Here is a 19288-nt window from a genome sequence, read left to right as displayed (position 1 = left end):
ACCGCACCCGGTTCCTACCCGGAACCGGTTCCTCCGTAAACAAAAAGAACCTGGTGCATTAAACTCTTGCCTTTATTGATTTTATTATGGTTGGAATCGATTCCTAGCCGTTGGAGTCGATTCCTAGCTGTTGCAAACTGTCCATTTAATGCATTATTACCGTTGGACTTAGAGAGCAAGATAGTTGATGAAGAAGTAGAAACTAATGATCTGGAAGACGATTGTACCGAAGTGGCACCACCAAAGCTAGCCGCAAGTCAAATGGCCGCATCCACGACAAGTAAACGGTCAAAAAGATAAACCGGCTACAATACAATATGTTTGTATTTTCTTAATTTGTTTATATGTTTTTTTAAATTTTAGGATTTTATCCAATATAAAGAATTTTTTTTAAGAACCGATTCCACAATATCATTTCAGCGATTTTAAGTACTTACCCGGTGGAACCGGTTTTTCAGAGAAACCGGTTCCAACCCTACCTGGAATCGGTTACTACCGGTTCCAGTATTAAAGCTCTAAACCCGGTTAGGAACTGGACCCGATTCCTATAAGAACCGGTTCCCCCACACTCTAACAAGAACCGGGTCCGATTAGAAACCGGTTCCGAGTAAAAAAAAAAAACCTAATATGCCCATCTCTATAAATATGAGGAAAAAAAACCGATATGCCCATCTCTCTAAATATGAAACAAGTGGTAGATTGATTCAAGGGGTAGTGGTGGGCCTAGCCCCAGAGTCCAGCCTACTTATATACCTTTTGTTTTTTAATGCAAACAATTTTGGATTTTCAGATTTTATTGGGCCAACATTCAGTGAATTCTTTTATAATTTTCAGATTTTATATGTAAAGAGTCATGGATTAGGCTTTTCTTTGTATGCAACCACATTAACCTTCTATCATTTTTTCTTAACTAGCTCAAGTGCCCGTAGCTTTTGTTTTTTAATGGCCCAAGAGCCCGAGGAGTACAAATTTGAACGACCCAAGTACAAAAAAAAGTTCTAAATAATTATTATTTTTTAAAAAGAAAATAATCATCTTCAAATGAAATTTATCGTATTATTAATTTAATAGGTACGAATAATTTTACAATGTCATTAAGTAAATAAGTGTAACATAGTTTTACCCAATCCATTTTGACCATATTTTTTTGAGCCACCTTGTTTTAACCCAATCAATTTGTGTCAACCGTCAAAAAAATTATAGATCTGCCACTGATAAAAACATAAATATCAGATAATCACAATAATTTAATATGAAAGGTCAGATGGATAAAATTAAATCAAACTCTAGCTTTAGTAATAAGATGTAACCTAATATGAATAATATTACCTTAGATTTGAACGACTGGAAACCAAATGGCCAGCAAAATAGAAGAAATCTGGATAAGATCTTGTGGAGATGAGTAGACTTCTTCCGGCGGAGGTTGTAGATATTAGGGTTTGTGAAAAGCAATATTTGAGGAGATAATTCGTTAGAAGTAATATTTAATAATAATCGGTGGGCCAGGCTTTTGTGAACAATCTCATAGGCGGGAATTCATCATATAGATTGCACAATAGATCGCCACGTGTCCTCAATAAGGTTTCTTTTATTATATATAAAGACTAGGTTAAAACCCGTGTATTACACGGGCTGAACAATGAAAACAAATTAATTAATATATCTTGAAACACTTCTTATGATTGAAATTAATGTAATAATAAGAATTATATGACAACACAGTACCAATAACACTAATAATAAATAAAAGTTACAACAACAATTCATTAGGTACCCGTCTATTACACGGTTTAAAAATTTAAATTAGATATGTTATAACATTATAAATAATCGAAATATAAATGACATTACATATCACATCACATATCACATCACACGTAATTTGTTCAGTAATTCTTCTTCATCATAATTTTCATCATCAAAACAATGTAGATGATGTAACTAACGATGAAGTTACTGTTGTAGAAACATAATCGGATTTTGGTATGAGATAGTCTTCCTCGGTCAACGCTTGGATTTCTCATTCCTCGTATTGTTCAATCAGTATCCACTTATAATCTACATAACCAAATCATTGTCTTACAAGTTCAAAGTCATGAATTCAATATATTATTATCATAATTGTCTAAGAAAACTATATATAGTATAAAAATATATCAAGGAGATGGTAGTTGTGTACATCATATATGTTAAAATATGATCCAAGTATATAAGCTAGGGTAGCAAGACGCTCCTCTTCTGAGAAATAAAACCATGGTTTTGCAATAATTAACCAATGGATGTTTATTTTTAGAATATATATACACACATACAATATGTGTTTGTGCAATATTAAGAAAGATAGATACCTCATCAAGGTTATCAATATCAAGATCACCAAAACCATCAATATTCCCAAACATGAATTCAAAAAGATGACTTATGTCACGACCCTCTTCATATTTGTCATTAACCCTATCCCTGAAAAATTTAAATCTTCTTAGGCAACAATGAATAAGATTAGACAAACTATGATATAATGTATGGACAACACATTAGTCGTCCAATCTCTGAATTTACAGCCACATTGATATGCACTTCATGAAACCTATGAAAAAATAGTATTACAACAAAACTAACCATATAAAGTAGCATCCCAAAAAACTACATATTAGTTTGTTAATTTATCCCAAAAAAAAATCCAAAAGCACTAATTCCCAACAAAAGCCTACCAAAAAAACAATACAATTTACAAATGTATAACCACATATACCGGAAGAACATGTAGCTATCATGAAAAAAAAAAACATACAGAACATGTAGCTAAAATACAGTTTACAAATATAAAGAACATGTATACCCATTTTGACCCATTACCCAACTAATGTATCGGAACAACAAAATGACCCTTAAAAATAGACTCGCAGTAGCCGAAGCAAGAAACATACCTTCAATGATATGCTCTTGAGCAGTGTAGCCATCACTTGAGTAGACATGGGGTAAATAGTACACATTGCTATGCTACTCATTCAAGACCTAAAAGTAGTAGCAAATTATAACTCCATAATGCAATTACCTTTGCTTTCCCTAGCTAGTTGTGCTTTCCATGGTTTTGAGAAGCATAATTTAAGGCATTATGTATTTCTTCAAACGTCCAAACCTCCATCTATTCATAGAAGCAATTTTAAACCAATTTGAAAAAAAAAATTTGTGACTAATTTATTAGCATGCTTGTAAATAGTACACGAAGAAATTAGGAATTACATTAAAACAATACAAATGATTATTAAAAGAAGAAATTGAACTATAATTGTCAAGTAAGAATGGAAATTGAAATGTATAATGTGACTACTGAATTCGCAAACAAAATAATGAGTTTTTGTTATTTAAAATTTTTGTTCGTATTTACAAAATTATGAGTTTTTTTTTTTTTTTTGGTAGTTACAAAAATTGTAACAAATATATCAGAAAATTAAAACCCTAAATATAGACTTAGGGATACAAATAGTGAAAACAAAGCCAACCGTTCTTATGGATTTTTGAAAGGGGTGGCAGAATTTCCGATTGAATATCACAATCAAAGAAAATCGGCTTGAGTAATCTTATAGAAAGACATGAAAAATAAAGATTCAAACTAAGAACACACAGATGAAGATGAGATAATGTTTAGTAATAAGATGTAACCTAATATGAATAATATTACCTTAGATTTGAACGACTGGAAACCAAATGGCCAGCAAAATAGAAGAAATCTGGATAAGATCTTGTGGAGATGAGTAGACTTCTTCCGGCGGAGGTTGTAGATATTAGGGTTTGTGAAAAGCAATATTTGAGGAGATAATTCGTTAGAAGTAATATTTAATAATAATCGGTGGGCCAGGCTTTTGTGAACAATCTCATAGGCGGGAATTCATCATATAGATTGCACAATAGATCGCCACGTGTCCTCAATAAGGTTTCTTTTATTATATATAAAGATTACTTTACTATATATTAATAAACGAATTACTTTACTATATATTAATAGGGTGGAGATATAATAGAAAGTTTATTTGGCTAGGAAGGCTAGGAAGTGATCTTGACCATCCATTTACTTAATCAAGGGCTAAGATTAAATCAGGGAAATTGAAAGTAAAAAAAGAGGCGCGTGACTTTTTTCAGGGGCAATCTAGTCAATCCAAGCCAATAGTTTCTCTCTCCTCCAATTCCCCCCATTTTTTAAACGTTAATAACTCTTTCATACGACATTATTTTTTTATAAAAATTGCACCAAAAAAACGAGTGTTTTTTTATCTTTAAAACGAGTATACTATTGCTATATTTTGAAAAAAAAAATTTAAAACCCAGTTGCGTAAAACGCAATAGAAAAAACCCCAGTATCGTAAAACGCAATGAAAAAAAAACCCTAAAAAATGACATTTTTCTAAAACGCAATGCACAAAAAACACAAAGAAATGACTTTTTTGTAAAACGCAATGGCCAGAAAACACATAAAAATGTGTTTTACCTAAAACGCAATGCACCAAAAACACAAAAAAATGACTTATTTGTAAAACGCAATGGCCAGAATACACTTAAAATGTCTGTTTTCTAAAACGCAATGGACTGAAAACACATAAAAAAGTGTTTTACCTAAAACGCAATGCACCAAAAACACAAAGAAATGTCTTATATGTAAAACGCAATGGCCAGAAAACACTTAAAAATGACTCATTCTAAAACGCAATGGACTGAAAACACCTAAAAAATGTGTTTTACCTAAAACACAATGACTAAAAACACTTAAAAATGTGTTTTTTTCTAAAACGCAATAGCTGTCTGTCACTGTGAACTGTCTGTCACTGTGAACTGTCTTATTTCTAAAACGCAATGGACACATAAAACTGTCTGTCACTGTGAACTGTCTGAATTGTCTACGAATTACTGTCTTCGAAATGAGCCAATTTATGGAAATTTAATTTTTCTGATGCGTTTTTAGTACAGCAATTTAATAGAAAAAAGACAGTTCACCCCTGCCAGGGGCTCTGCCCCTTGGACCCCGCCAGGGGCTGCCGCCCCTGGGACCCCGCTACCGGGGGCTGCCGCCCCCGGACCCCCGCAAAGATCGTAAAACGCAATGAATAAATAAAAAACCCAGATCATGAAAATGAAATTAAAGAATTTCTTACATGGATCGAAGCCGATTTCTTCATCAATTGACGGAATTTGAATGATAGAAACACTTATCAACGCTCGAATCGAACGAATCGAGTGATTATCTCCAAAATCACCGGAAAAAACGAGATTTTTTTATGAAATTAAACTGGGTTTTCTTCAAAAAAAAAGCTGAAGAACACGTTGATCGGGTTCTGAATCATTGATTTGTGATGAAAATCGCACTATAATGTAGTGATTATTGAGATATAAAGTGAAGAAATAGTTGAAGATGGTGGATTTTGAAAATGATGGGTTTTTGAATTTACTGGGTTTTGAAAAAGGAAGAAGAAAGAGTTGGATTGACTAAAATACCCTTTCTCTTTATTTTAAAATTTGCCACATGTCATAATCCTATGGCTTCCTATCCTTCCTAGAGAAAATTAACTTCCTATTTGATCTTTACCCTATATTAATAAACGAATTGAAATGAATAGTGATTTTAATATTATAATAATATATAGTTTTTTTAATACTTTTATTATAGTTATTATAGTTATTTTCTTTACTTTTTAACTTTAATCCTTTTTTTAATATCAGGGGTTGGGATAAGCTTGGTGTCAACCGGTATCGAACCAGTACTAGTATCGAAAATACCGGTACGGTCCTGTTCGGTATCAGTACATGAAGATAAAAACCGGAACTAATACAGAAAACGCCAAAAGTTGTTGCCGAATTGATATTGGAAATCTTTTGGTTCGGGAAATTCAGTGCTACTACCCGGTACCATTTGCTCATCCCTGATCACGGTTACCGTACGAACAACGGTATCGTACAAATTTTTTTTTGTTAATTTTCTTCAACTTTTTTCTTTTTTTTAGTTTCAGGGTAGGGATGAGCTCGGTGCCAACCGATACAGAATCGGTACTGATACTGAAAATACCGGTTACGGTACCAGTATATGAAGGTAAAAAACAGTAGTGAACCGGTACCAGAAACGCCAAAAGTCGGTACTGAATTGGTACTTAAGAACTTTCGGTTCGGCAAATTTGGTACCGGTACCAAGAACAATTTGCTCATCTCTGACCACGGGTTTCATACGAACAACATCGTTACCATACAACTTTTTTGGTTGATTTTCTTTCCGTTATCTTTTAGTGTTTTTTCTACATTTTCTTTTTATTATTGTCAGCAGTTCCGTTCGCAACACGCTTGTAGTGATTTCAAATGTCACACCCCCAAAATGCACCACGCGGAGTATCACCGCTTGGAGGCGTGACGTGACTAGGATCGAGCCACCAATCATATTGAACAATGTAATTAAGTAAATAAATGTCACACCCTGACTTTTGCGGAAGCGTGGTTAATTGGTGTGACTTCTTAATACCATAGCAACAATCATAACAATGCTAAATGATAAAAATACGAGATGTTCATCCATTAATTAAAGTGAGAAAATACCACTACACCATTGTTTAAAAACATCGACACTTAAAATAAGTTATAACCATGACAAGTTTAACTGAGTTCACAAGGACTCAACAAAAGTACGTAAATAAAATCCCGAGTTTAGAATTATGTATCCCGTCCAGGAAAGGGATACACCTCCTAAACTCAGCAACCCCGGATGACATCTTTATTTCACTACGCAGCTTGACACATGCATACTCCGCTAGATCCACTAATTCCCTGAAATACATGTAGTTTGAAAAATCAACAAAAGTTGAGCGAGTTCATGTGTATGTGAGTATGTATAAACCTTTAAAGTATGTCTGTATGTATGAAAGTCCCTGGTATGTAGCAATAAGGAAAAAGAGATCACCAATGGGTTGCAAAGCCACTGGTATGTGTGAAACGATGCAGGAAGTACTCAAACCTAGCAAACTTGTCTTCGGGAATAAGACATAGTCACCACATGGGCCACCCTGGTCCGCATGGGTGTGGGCTCGCTACACCCAAATTGATCTATCACTCATGTCCCTCGGTCCTACGATGAGGATTAATGGCCTTAAGTGTTATACCCACCTTTCACATGATCTAAGTAGTAAACCCTTCTTAAGCTAACCATACCATGTATATAAATGTCTGTAATAATTGTAACATGTATTTCACCCCCGAAGTATAAAACTGAAAACAGTTAAAAGAAAAGGGGAACATGAACTCACTGTAGTGCGTCTCGTACCGGCAACTCAAGCTCTGTCAGCTACACGGCAACCTACAACGTGCTAATGTCTATTAGACGAACGAGTCGTGCCTTGGCTTAATGTTTAACGTTTTTGAGTTGCGTTTCTTGTGTCTCCGAATATTTTTCCAAGTTATAATTATTTGCTAAAATAATTATTTTAACTTTAAATTATATTTTGTTCTGGAATAATTGATTAAGCAATATTTCGCATAAATACTTCACAGGTATTTTAACTTCATATTTCCTTCCCAAGGATGGGTGGTATTTATACATGTATATTGTAGTTCCGAAAATAATGTATCCCAAAATATATATATTTTTCTCAAAAATAATATATTTTCACTTCTTGTATCAAAACAATCTTCTCCAAAAATATATTCGTAAAAGTAGTTTTCCGGAATATTTCGTAAGTTACGTTTTAGCGTTCGGTTTCACAATATCAAGTGTGTAACTTAAATATTTTATTCCGTGAGATTTTTGGTGTTATTTTGGGGTTGTAATGTCATGGTAATTTGTTAGGTTATATTATTTTACCCTAAAATAATATAACTAATTCACAAATCAAGCAATTATTCGCAAAAGCGTCTTGATATAAAATATATATTCTAAATATATATTTATCCATTTTACTTGTAAAAATCAACCTCCGATACTTTGTATTTTTGTAACAAAACCCATGGCGAATTTTTTTTTTTTTTTGAAAAACAGAGTTAAAATATATTTGTAAACACTTGTTAGAAAAATATTTTCTAAATGTTGGAATTTTTAGAAAATTTCGTCATAGTCTCCTCTCTAAATGGAGGTGTCCATGCTATTTAGCATATCATTTTCTTTTCAAAAATTCATCCAAACAATCATCAACAAGTCACTAAACAATATTACACTTACCAAGTGCAAAACTATTCCTATTTAATATACAACATGAACTTGATGTTTTATAAAAACGCGTAGTAACTTAGTGGGGTGTTTAGTGGGTTTAGTTACCCTCCAAAGTGTGTTTATTTCTTTAAAAATCCTATTCTTAAAGATTTTTGATGTTTACAACTTGTAAACCATTTTGCAAAAATGTGTATTTATTTGATCTTCTTGTTTGAAAAGTATTTCTACACTTATTTTGTTACTAAAAATGGTGTAGGTTTAATAAAAATCATGATCTTTCAAAAACCATCTTTTTAAACTTAGTTTCTTTGGAAAATCATTCACAAGTCTTGGATTTACAAGATTACTAGTTCACTTTATTTGTTATTTTACAAGAAAATCATTTTTCTTCCAAGTTCATGTTTAGTCTAGAAGATGATTATTTCTTGTAACATATAATCACCTCTCATCTTGTGAGACCATGTTTTTAATCATGCTCTAACAAGTTCCATATGATGAGCAATCATCATATTACTAGTAATCATCAAGTGAACATCAACATATTCAAAACAACCACATCTTATCATTATTTCAACATGTTTCATCTTTATGTAAAGCTTTATGTTCATGATTTATGTTTATGTTCTTTTAGTGTTCATAATATTTCATCATAATATAATCTTTTAACCACCATAAATATGAAGTATCAAGGGTTTAAAGAAGCCTTACAACTAGCTTAAAGCTAGGGAAGAACTATGGAGAAAATGAGTGGATAAAAGCTTGTGGTGGAGGTCCTTCAAGATCCGAGCTCACCAAACCTTCTAAATCACCTTCTAGCACCTTGAAACAATCTTGGATTGGATGAGTGAAATTTGAAAATGAGGGTGGTGTGTAGGTGATGTTTGGCCGTAGCTTTGTGGAGAAGAAAGAAGGGAATTTTGGTGATTTAAGTGTAAGAGATAATTGATATTTATAAAACTAATGCTAATACCCATTGGTTAATGTGTTTCTTCTAGTACATACAAGATTTACCATATCCAAGAAGAAGATTACATGGGATTGTGGAAGATATGGAAGACTTATAAAAATCTTGTGGTGGGGTCCCTAGGGGACGGTTATGTATATGGGGGGGGGGGCAATTGTATTTTGATGGTAATTAATTTAATTAGTGGAAAGTTAAAGGTAGAGTCTAGTGTTTATTGTGTAGGATGCATTTCATAATATGTTAGGGTGCTCGGGACTCATGACTAGCTCAGTAAAATAAAAACAATGTTTTTAACAATATTTTAGTGTTTCGGGTAATGTCCGGTTGTTCGGTTAGATACCATTCCGTTAAAGTGCTAAGTCATTCCGTATAGTGTCTTTTATGTAACTTTTTGTGACACTTTTAATTCCCGACACTTAGGAAAGCATACAGGACCATTTTGTTATATTTTTGCATGTTACTAGTATGTAAAAATGCCGAATTTTGTTAATAAATGCAGAATTCTGCACTTTGAGTGAGTTTTAGGCACTTTCCGGCACTTAAACTATCACCTAGTGACGCAGTTTTACGGTCCTTACTTCCCTACACTCCCTACTAGTGTAGTACCTTGTCTCTGGCTCATACTGGGCCTCAAAACATTGTCTGTCTATGTGCTGGCACTGTCAGTATATTTCTCAGTTATCCGCTAATGGTGCTAACTGTGCCTTGTGCATCATGTATGTCAATAAATGGTGTGATAGTATGAAAAGTGATGCACATGTATGTATGATACAGGAATCATAAAGCAGTTTATATCATCAGTTGTAATTAGGCACAATCATTAAGCATAAATCAACATTAATTAACTGTACGGACACATGCAATTTTGACGTTTGTCACATTCTCCCTCCGTGAAGAAAATTTCGTCCTCGAAATTTGTACTACCTTATCTACTTAGGGTTTCATTACGCGTGTATGCATATGAATAGTACTGAGATAGGTAACCATGAAACCAAATCAAATCTTATCTACTTAGGGTTTCATTACGCGTGTATGCATAGGACTCTGGTGGTCATCAATCTTTCGCTGCTGGGACTGAGACTGAACTGAGGTAGAACCCTTGCCCGAATTTCCATCCCACTTGCGCTTGTTATCACTGGGAACATCAGTAGTAGTAGCGCTGATACGCTTGGGTAGCTTGTTCTGTTCAACTGCCTGATCAGTAAGACGATGAGCCAACCGGATGATTTGCTGAATGGTACCCAGGTTAGTTGAAGTCACGTGACTCTGAATTTCCGGTACAAGACCCTTGAGGTACAGCTCAATACGCTTGATGGGAGGGTCCACCATAGTAGGGCACAAGATGGCCAGCTCGTTTGACCTCTTCGTATACGCCTCAATTTCCGACCCCGTCATTTTCAGATTGAAAAATTCCACCTCTAGCTTGTGGATGTCGTTACGACTACAGTACTCTTCCTTGATCAGTTCTTTAAAGTCGTTCCATGGGGTGGCATTAAGGACCGCCAGCCCTAGCAGTTGAACCTGTGCTTTCCACCAGGTTAACACAACACATTCGAGTGTTCCAGTAGAAAATTTCACCCTACGATCATCAGAGCATTCACACATCTCAAAAACAGACTCAAGCTTCCCGAACCAGTGGAGAAGACCTACAGCTCCTTCTGTGCCGCTGAAAGTACTAGGTCGGCAATCCATGAATGTTTTGAACGTGCATACAAGGGGTTGAGCATATTGACCTGTGGCGCGAGAATAAAAGACAAGGTTAACCACGAGGGTTGGTTTGCGAGGGTAAGGTCTAAACGTCCTAGAATAGGTCGAAATAACAGGTTATACCTCCTGCTGGAGCTGCTGCGAGTGCCTCAGCAACTCGTTCATTGATCAAAGCCGTCAACTGGGCTTGAGTTAGGTTGATACGTCCTCCGCGTCCGTTCATGATCTACACAACGAAGCAACGTAAGTGAGAAAAGTGCCGCGAAAGTGAGTAAGTGTGGGACGACAATGGAGAGTAAGCACACAAGGCTCAAATAGCAGTTATCACGTTAACTAATGCACAGTGTGAACTATCTAACCAACAATATAACATAAACCATACCACCTATTGTGTCGAGTCTTGCACGTGGAGCGAAGCATCGTTGTGGATCGTTGAGCACTGTACAGGTTATAGTCTGGTTTTGTCAAAAAGCTTTTCGCTTTTTAAAAACCGAGTTCATTATAACCAGTGGCTCTGATACCAATATGTCACACCCCCAAAATCCACCACGCGGAGTATCACCGCTTGGAGGCGTGACGTGACCAGGATCGAGCCACCAATCATATTGAACAACGTAATTAAGTAAATAAAACCAACCACAATACAATTGGTGACCAAAAGCTAGTTAACCAAGTTCAAATTCAACAGCGGAAGCATCAAACGTAAGTCCAAAACATAAGTTCATAGTTCATAAATTTAAAGTCCAAAACGTAGGTTTAATAAGTTCATAAGGATTAAATGTTTAGCACGGGACATAAAAACCCGTATTCCACAATAACCTCCTCCTCGTGCAAGCTCCATAAGCGTCTAGCGACCTGTAAGGCATGTAACAACGAGTCAACAACAAAGTTGAGTGAGTTCACGGTTGGTTGATTAGTTTTAAGTTGTTTCTGAAAACATGGTATGACTTTCGTTGGCTTATTTGCTGTGGGGGTTACCCCATAGTTGAAAGTATGTTTAACCAGCTCCTCTTATTACCCAAACCATATCCATAATCAGTGGGGGCTTCCCCATGTAAACCACTAGACCATACCATATCGACAACTGACGAACAATAGTTGTCCCCTACATCAGTGTCTATCATCACTGACAGTTTGCCATAGTCCATTAGTACACGCCCGTCCGACTGGCACGGTGTGAGGTTTGTTAAACCTAATAGCGCTATTAACTAATGACCCGCTCGCCATTGGCCTCGGCAATTAAGTCGATATAAAATGAGGGACTTCATGATAGAGTTTTGTCTAGTAAGTTTTAAGGTTGTTGTCCTACCCAAGGAGGACGAACGTACGTATTCTACCCAAGGAGAATACGCAGGATTAATAATGGCATCCTACCCAAGGAGGATGGCCGTACATATCCTACCCAAGGAGGATATGTAGGTTTCGTTTTAAATTCTTTAACCCATTCCCAACCACCGGGAATCCCATGCCTTATAGAAAGTGTGAACTCACATCGGTTTGCTCGGATAGATTAATTACTCAAATAATCAGGAAATCAAGCACGTCCTAATAAGGTACAGATAACAATCAGTTTCTCATGCATAACACGTATCCTACGTACGATTTATCTACTCACTACTTCTATCACATACCACATAATTCTAGTGTCACGGTACTTTGTTAAGTTATATTATTTTACCCTAAAATAATATAACTATCTCACAAAATAAACAAGTATCCACACAAGTGTTCTAGTGCAAAATATATATTCTAGACATATATTTATCCATTTTACTTGAAAAAATCAACCTCCGATACTTTGTAATTTGTAACAAAACTCATGGCGAAGTTTATTTTGGAAAACAAAGTTAAAACATACTTGTTAGAAAAATAATTTCTAAGTGTTAGAATTTTTAGAAAATTTCGCCAGAGTTTCCTTTGTAAATGGAGGTGTCCATGCTAATAAGCATATCATTTTCTTTTCCGAAAACCAATCAAACAATCAACAACAATTTACTAAGAACAAACTACTCCAATTACAAACCAACATGAACTTGATGTTTCGTAAAAACGCATAGTAACTTGGTATGACGTTTAGTGGACTTAGTTACCTTTCAAAGTGTATTTATTTCTTTAAAAATCATTTTCTTGAAAGTGTTTAGTGTTTACAACTTGTAAACAATTTTTACAAAAATTTATCTTTTGGACTCTTCTTGTAAATAAAATATTCCTACACTTATTTCATTTCCAAAAATGGTGTAAGTGTATGTACAAGTCATGATTTTTCCAAAAGTCGATTCTTGAACTTTGTTTATTTAGAAAAGTCTTTCGTAGAACCCGGATCTACATGATCACCAACTTATTTTGTTTACTTCTATTTCAAGAAAAATTATTTTCATCAAGTTCATATTTAACTAGAAGATGATTATTTCATGGAACATAATATCATCTCCTAATCTTGTTAAGTCATGTTTCTAATCATCACTTAACAAGATTCATATGGTGATTAGCATTACATAACCAAGAATCATCATACAATCAACAATATATTTACTACAACATTCTTTTAACAACATTTCATCTTTATGCAAACTTCATGTAAAGCTTTACGTTCCTCTTCTTAGTTCTTGTTCTTTAGTGTTTCAAACATAATCATCATACTACAACTTTTAACTACAAAGACAAGATGAACAAGGGTTTAACAAGGACTTACTACTAGCACAAAGGCTAGGGATGAATCTCTAGAAAAAGATGAAGAAAAATGATGGTAAAAAGCAATGTATGAAGCTCCTTAGTGATCTACAACTTCAAGCACCCTTGATTCACCTTCTAGCACTTAGATGAAGATTTAAGATGGAAGAAGATGGTGGTGAAATGGTGGTGATGGTGGCGGTTAAGGGTGGTCGAGAGGGAGAGAGAAGAGAGTGAGTGAGAGAGTGTGTTCTTTGAGTGGATATGTAGAGATATGAAGCCATACTTATAAGGATTTGTTCAATATTGTGTTCAAGACAACAAGCAATGACCTAATAAAATAATAAGATGTAATCTAAGAAGGCATGTTGGTGAAATTTTGTGGGTCCCCTTGGGGTGACCGAAATCGGGTATGGGGGGGTTGGATGTAAATTTTTTATGTTAGTTGGTAACCATAAGTTGAAATCCAAGTATGTACTTACATAAGTTAGTTGCTTGTTATTTAGTGGGTGTTAGAATGTTCGGGGATCAAGACTAGTCAAGAAATAATTAAACAATGTGTTTGGCAAAAATTTCGGTGTCCCGGGTAATGTCCGGTTAATCGGTTGGATACCGTTCCGTTAAAGTGTTTAATTATTCCGTGAAGTGTCTTTTATATATATTTTTGTAACACTTTTAATTCCCGGTACTTAGGAAAACATTCAGGACCATTTAGTCAATTTTTCCGTACAAGACTAGTACGTTAACAAGCACATGTAAGTATGATGCAGTAATCATAGAACAGTTAAGTAATTCAACACAGTCATCTAGCACTTTAATTAACATTAATAAATCGTACGGATACATGTAATTATGAGGGTTGTCACATTCTCCCCTTGTTAAGAAAATTTCATCCCGAAATTTAGCACGTGGTTACTGAGGAAGCTAGTTAAGTTGCGTAGTTTCCTGGTTTTCCTGGAGTGTCACATCATCCCCCCGTTGATTTGGAATTTCGTCCTGAAATTCTGCAGTAGTTTTAGTCTCAGTAGTGGTTGCACTGTTCTTAAACAGCTGGGGATACTTGAGTTTCATTTGGTCTTCTCGTTCCCAGGTATACTCTGGGCCACGACGGGAATTCCAACGAACTCGAACAAGAGGTATTCTGGTACGCTTGAGAATCTTAACATCTCGATCAGTAATCTCAACTGGTTCCTCGACGAATCGCAATTGGTCGTCGATTGTGAACTCCTTTAAGGGAACTATGAGGGTCTCATCTGACAGACACTTCTTCAGATTCGACTCATGGAAAACATTGTGAACCCCCCTGAGTTCTGCCGGTAGATTCAGCTTGTAGGCCACCTTGCCAATTTTCTCAATGATTTCGAACGGCCCGACATAGCGCGGATTAAGTTTGCCTCGTTTGCCAAAACGAACTACACCCTTCCAAGGTGAGACTTTTAGTAGCACTCGGTCCCCAACCTAGAACTCGAGTGGCTTTCTTCGCTTATCAGCATAGCTTTTCTGACGGTCATGAGCTGCCGCCATTCGTTGTCGTATCTGAGCAATCCTTTCGGTTGTATCCACTACAAGTTCTGTTCCGGTGATTTGACTGTCGCCAACCTCTGCCCAACAAAGAGGTGATCGGCACTTCCGTCCGTACAATGCCTCGAACGGAGCGGCCTGGATACTGGTGTGGTAACTGTTGTTATATGAAAACTCCACTAACGGGAGGTGTTTTTGCTAGCCATTGCCAAAGTCGATTACACATGCCCTAAGCATGTCTTCAAGGGTTTGGATGGTGCGTTCAGATTGCCCATCCGTCTATGGGTGATATGCCGTGCTCATGTCTAATCGAGAGCCAAAGGACTTGTGCATAGCTTGCCACAATTCAGATGTAAAACGTGAGTCACGATCATAAATGATGGAGGTTGGCACTCCGTGCCTTGATACTACTTCCTTTAGGTAGATGTCTGCTAGAGTGGAAAACTTATCCGTTTCCTTGATAGCCAGAAAATGTGCAGACTTGGTCAATCGATCCACTATCACCCAAATGGTATCATTTCCGCGTTGAGATCTAGACAGACCAGTAACGAAATCCATGGAAATTTGTTCCCATTTCCATTTTGGGATCTCTGGTTGTTGAAGTAGGCCTGATGGTTTCTGATATTCAGTCTTGACTCTCGCACAAGTCAAACATTTGCTAACATAGGTTGCTATGTGGGCTTTCATGCTAGGCCACCAATATGTAGTCTTGAGATCTTGGTACATCTTATCCGAACCAGGATGTACTGAGTAACGAGACTTGTGCGCTTCATCCATCACAAGCTCGTGTAAGTTTCCGTATAGTGGCACCCAGATACACCCTGTTACATAGTAGGCGCCGTCTTCCTTTTATTCTAGCCGCTGCATTGATCCTCGTAAGGACTCAGCCCTGATGTTTTCTGCTTTCAATGCTTTGACCTGAGCATCACGAATTTGAGCGGGAAGGCTAGATGTAACACCCCGAAACTATAAAACTTTATATTAGAATTATGAAGTATAAATAAACAAAGAAATTACTAACTAGAAATTTTAACCTAGTTAGTTATTAGTCTAGAAATAACTTAAAGTAGGGTTAAAAGCAACTAAATTAAATGTTGATCAAAGTGGAAGGGTTTAAGTTGTAACAATTGAAACTTAATTGTTATTAATCAAATAAAACAAACCAAACACCCCCAAAAGGAGGTGTCTGGTCGACTAGAACAAGCAGGGGCGACACCCCCACTTTCAAACCCTAGAATTATACTTAAAATCTCAAATTGGAGGTGCAAATCTAGTCCAAACGAAAATCCGAGCTTAGAATCGTGATCCTCATCGCAAGAGGATTGCAAGGTATGTAAAATTTAATGAAAACTCTTAATTTGAAATTCTCATGAATTGGGAAAAATCTGAAATTCTAGTTGCATGTTTGCCTTATGATGATTTAGGAACAACTAGGGTGTTTAGGGACAAACCCTACAAATAGAAGTTGAAATCATATGAAATTTTGGTGAATCCATGAACACCATTGTAGGTGATTAATGGGTTATGTGTATTTGGATGAACACTAGGAAATAGATTGTTAATCTAGTGTAATTTGGCAATTTTGAAGTGATTTCAGAAATTAGAAGTTAACAATCATGTAAAATGATTGATTTATGTGAAATTAGGGCTAAATGATAAACTAAAGATGTGATGTTTAATCATGTAAAAAAATATGCTCATGAAGTGTTTGTTGAAATGCCTCTATGAAGGCTTAAAACTGAAATTTCAAGTTTAAACGCATAATCACGATGTTTGGTGTATTATGCGAATTATGAATTGAAGAGAGAGTTCTAAACATATGATAAATGAACTCTATAGGAACGGGCGTAGGAGCGTCAAGCGGACAAGCGGGTGGCGAACCACGTTTAAAAGGCCTACTTTGAAGGTATGTAACTTGACCCGTTACATTAAGTAAATGTTGATGATTGTAATATGTGTGGTTGAATTTTAGAATAAGGATTGTTTTGAATTAAAGCGGTGATGTCGCTATATTGAATAATTGGTCAAAATTTGGTTGCTCGTTGGTAGTCGTCATATGGGAGGATTCCTTAGACGAGCCAAACGGGTCGAATAACCAAGTAAGGCATAGTTAATGCCCCGGCTTATGATGGGTTGATCTTTGATATTGGTCAATAAATAACATGTTAGAAATACGAGAATTTAATGTATTGGTATGTTAGAAAAGTGAAATCCGAGATTTGGGTTTGAGTGTAATGAAGAAATCAAACAAAATATTGATTTCCAGGGACTACCGTAAGTTACGGTAGTACCGTAACTTACGGTAGAGGTCAGGTGCTTACGGTGGTTTACCCCTGTTTTACGGTAGACCAGAAACTTCCAGGACCTACCGTAACTTACGGTGATACCGTAAGTTACGGTGGAACCAGAAAAACTTATAATTTATTCTTCATAATTCAGATGTTGGATCTCGTGTTTATATACTATATAATAATGTCAAAACTAATGATTTTAACGTTTTGACCATAGGTGACGAAGTGGATCTTACGGGTGGTGATCAAGCGAATGATGAAGAACCGAACACTACATTTTGAAGCTTCCGCAATGTTTTAAATCTCTAATAGACTTTGTGTATGGATTGTAAACAATTTCTAAACAGCTTTTGAAACGTTTTAACTTAGTCATAATTGACTAAGGTTGATACTACTTATGACCTTCTTTAATGAAAGTTATGTTAGTTATGAAATATTTTATTTAAATTGGCATAATCTATTTCTAAAATCAAGTGAAATTAGACGGGTGTTACAAGTTGGTATTCAGAGCTTAAGGTTGTCAACAAAGTGTTCGGTTCAAGATTGATCGATCGTCCGATAAGAGTTAACTTATTATGTTAATAAATTATGTCTTATGTAAGGAATGAGAAACGAGTTGATATGCATGGGAAGAGCGTGTTAACACACTCAAACCCGGAAAGTGCATTAAATGTGAACGGTTAAAGCAAGTTAGGAACTTGGCTAAACCGAAACAAACGAAGCAATGTCATGAATGAAATGTTTAACGTTTGATGTAAACATTTCAGTTTCAAGATGTCGAAAGGGAACAATAATGATCCGGTGCCGACAAGCACCGAACAAATGAAAGAAATAATTGCCGAGGAAGTAGGAAAGGCAATTGAAGGCAGTCTATCCGGGTTTATAGACAAGATTCAAAGCACGGTGTTGTCGCTCGTAGAAGAACGAGTTAAAAGGTTGGAGGATACTGTCAACCTTATGAAAGACAAAACTGGAGAACGTAAAGGGTGCTCATATAAAGAATTCATGGCGTGTAAACCGCCAATCTATAACGGGGAGGTTGACCCGATAATTTGCCAAAGATGGATAAGTGATGTTGAAGGAGTGTTTGAACGAACCCATTGTGACGTAGGTGACTTTGTTGCTTACGGAACGGGTCAATTGAGAAATCAAGCCAAGGATTGGTGGGATAACAAAAAGAAGGAAATGGGAGCCGAAGCGGCGAGGGTTATGACTTGGGACGAGTTTAAGGTACCATTCCTTAAACACCACAGTCCCAAAGCGGTTATTAACAGAATCAAAGAAGAATTCATCCAGCTGAGACAAAAGGGTGAAACAATCGATAAGATCACGGGCATCTTCATGGATAAGCTCAGATTTTGTGACGAGTTAGTAACCACTGAAGAACAAAAGATATATTACTATTACAACATGCTGAGTGCTGAGTACCGGGAATTTATGACTCCGTCAAAATACGAAACCCTCACGGAGATTATCAACACCGCCCGAGAACGGGAAATCGAGTTAAAGAAACAAGTGGAAAGAGGTGAGCGAAGGGCACATGATGTGAATCCAAGCCCTACAAAGAAAGCTCGAACGGGAGAATCGGGAAAGAAGGTGGATGTTAAAGGTGGGTCGCCAAGTTGTAAGTCTGCAGGAAGGGACACAAGGGGGAATGTCGATTCAAAGACAAGCCATGCCCCATATGTAATAAGACGGGGCACACGGCCTCGCTATGCCCGGGAAAAGTATCAGTTTGCTACAATTGCTATCAACCCGGCCACAAAAAGTCCGAATGCCCGGACTTAGTTGGAAAGAGAGATGCTAAGGAGTCTCCAGCAGAAGCCCCCAAAGCAAAGGCTAGGTCCTTCCAACTTACCGCAGCTGAAGCAAAAACAGAACCCGATGTGGTTTCAGGTATATTCACAATTAACTCAATTCCAGCACGTGTATTGTTTGATACGGGTGCGAATAAATCCT

General features: G+C 36.3%; 1 long non-coding RNA gene across 5 annotated transcripts; it reads right to left on the bottom strand.

Annotated features, from left to right (window-relative positions):
- Positions 1-1740: 1740 nt before the first annotated feature.
- LOC110909067 lies at positions 1741-3840 on the bottom strand. 5 transcript variants are annotated; one of them, XR_004880819.1, is made up of 5 exons: positions 3683-3840; positions 2928-3145; positions 2349-2460; positions 2180-2238; positions 1741-2058 (listed from the first exon to the last, which is right to left on the bottom strand). It is a non-coding gene; the product is annotated as an uncharacterized LOC110909067 (long non-coding RNA). The 5 variants fall into 5 exon arrangements; XR_002575108.2 differs by having other exon boundaries at positions 2180-2460; XR_002575107.2 differs by having other exon boundaries at positions 1741-2238.
- Positions 3841-19288: the final 15448 nt, after the last annotated feature.

The sequence above is a fragment of the Helianthus annuus genome, chromosome 15 (assembly GCF_002127325.2).
Source record: "Helianthus annuus cultivar XRQ/B chromosome 15, HanXRQr2.0-SUNRISE, whole genome shotgun sequence".
Taxonomy (NCBI): domain Eukaryota; kingdom Viridiplantae; phylum Streptophyta; class Magnoliopsida; order Asterales; family Asteraceae; genus Helianthus; species Helianthus annuus.
The sequence above is the reverse complement of the archived record's forward strand: the minus strand, read 5'-3'. Positions and strand labels throughout refer to the sequence as shown.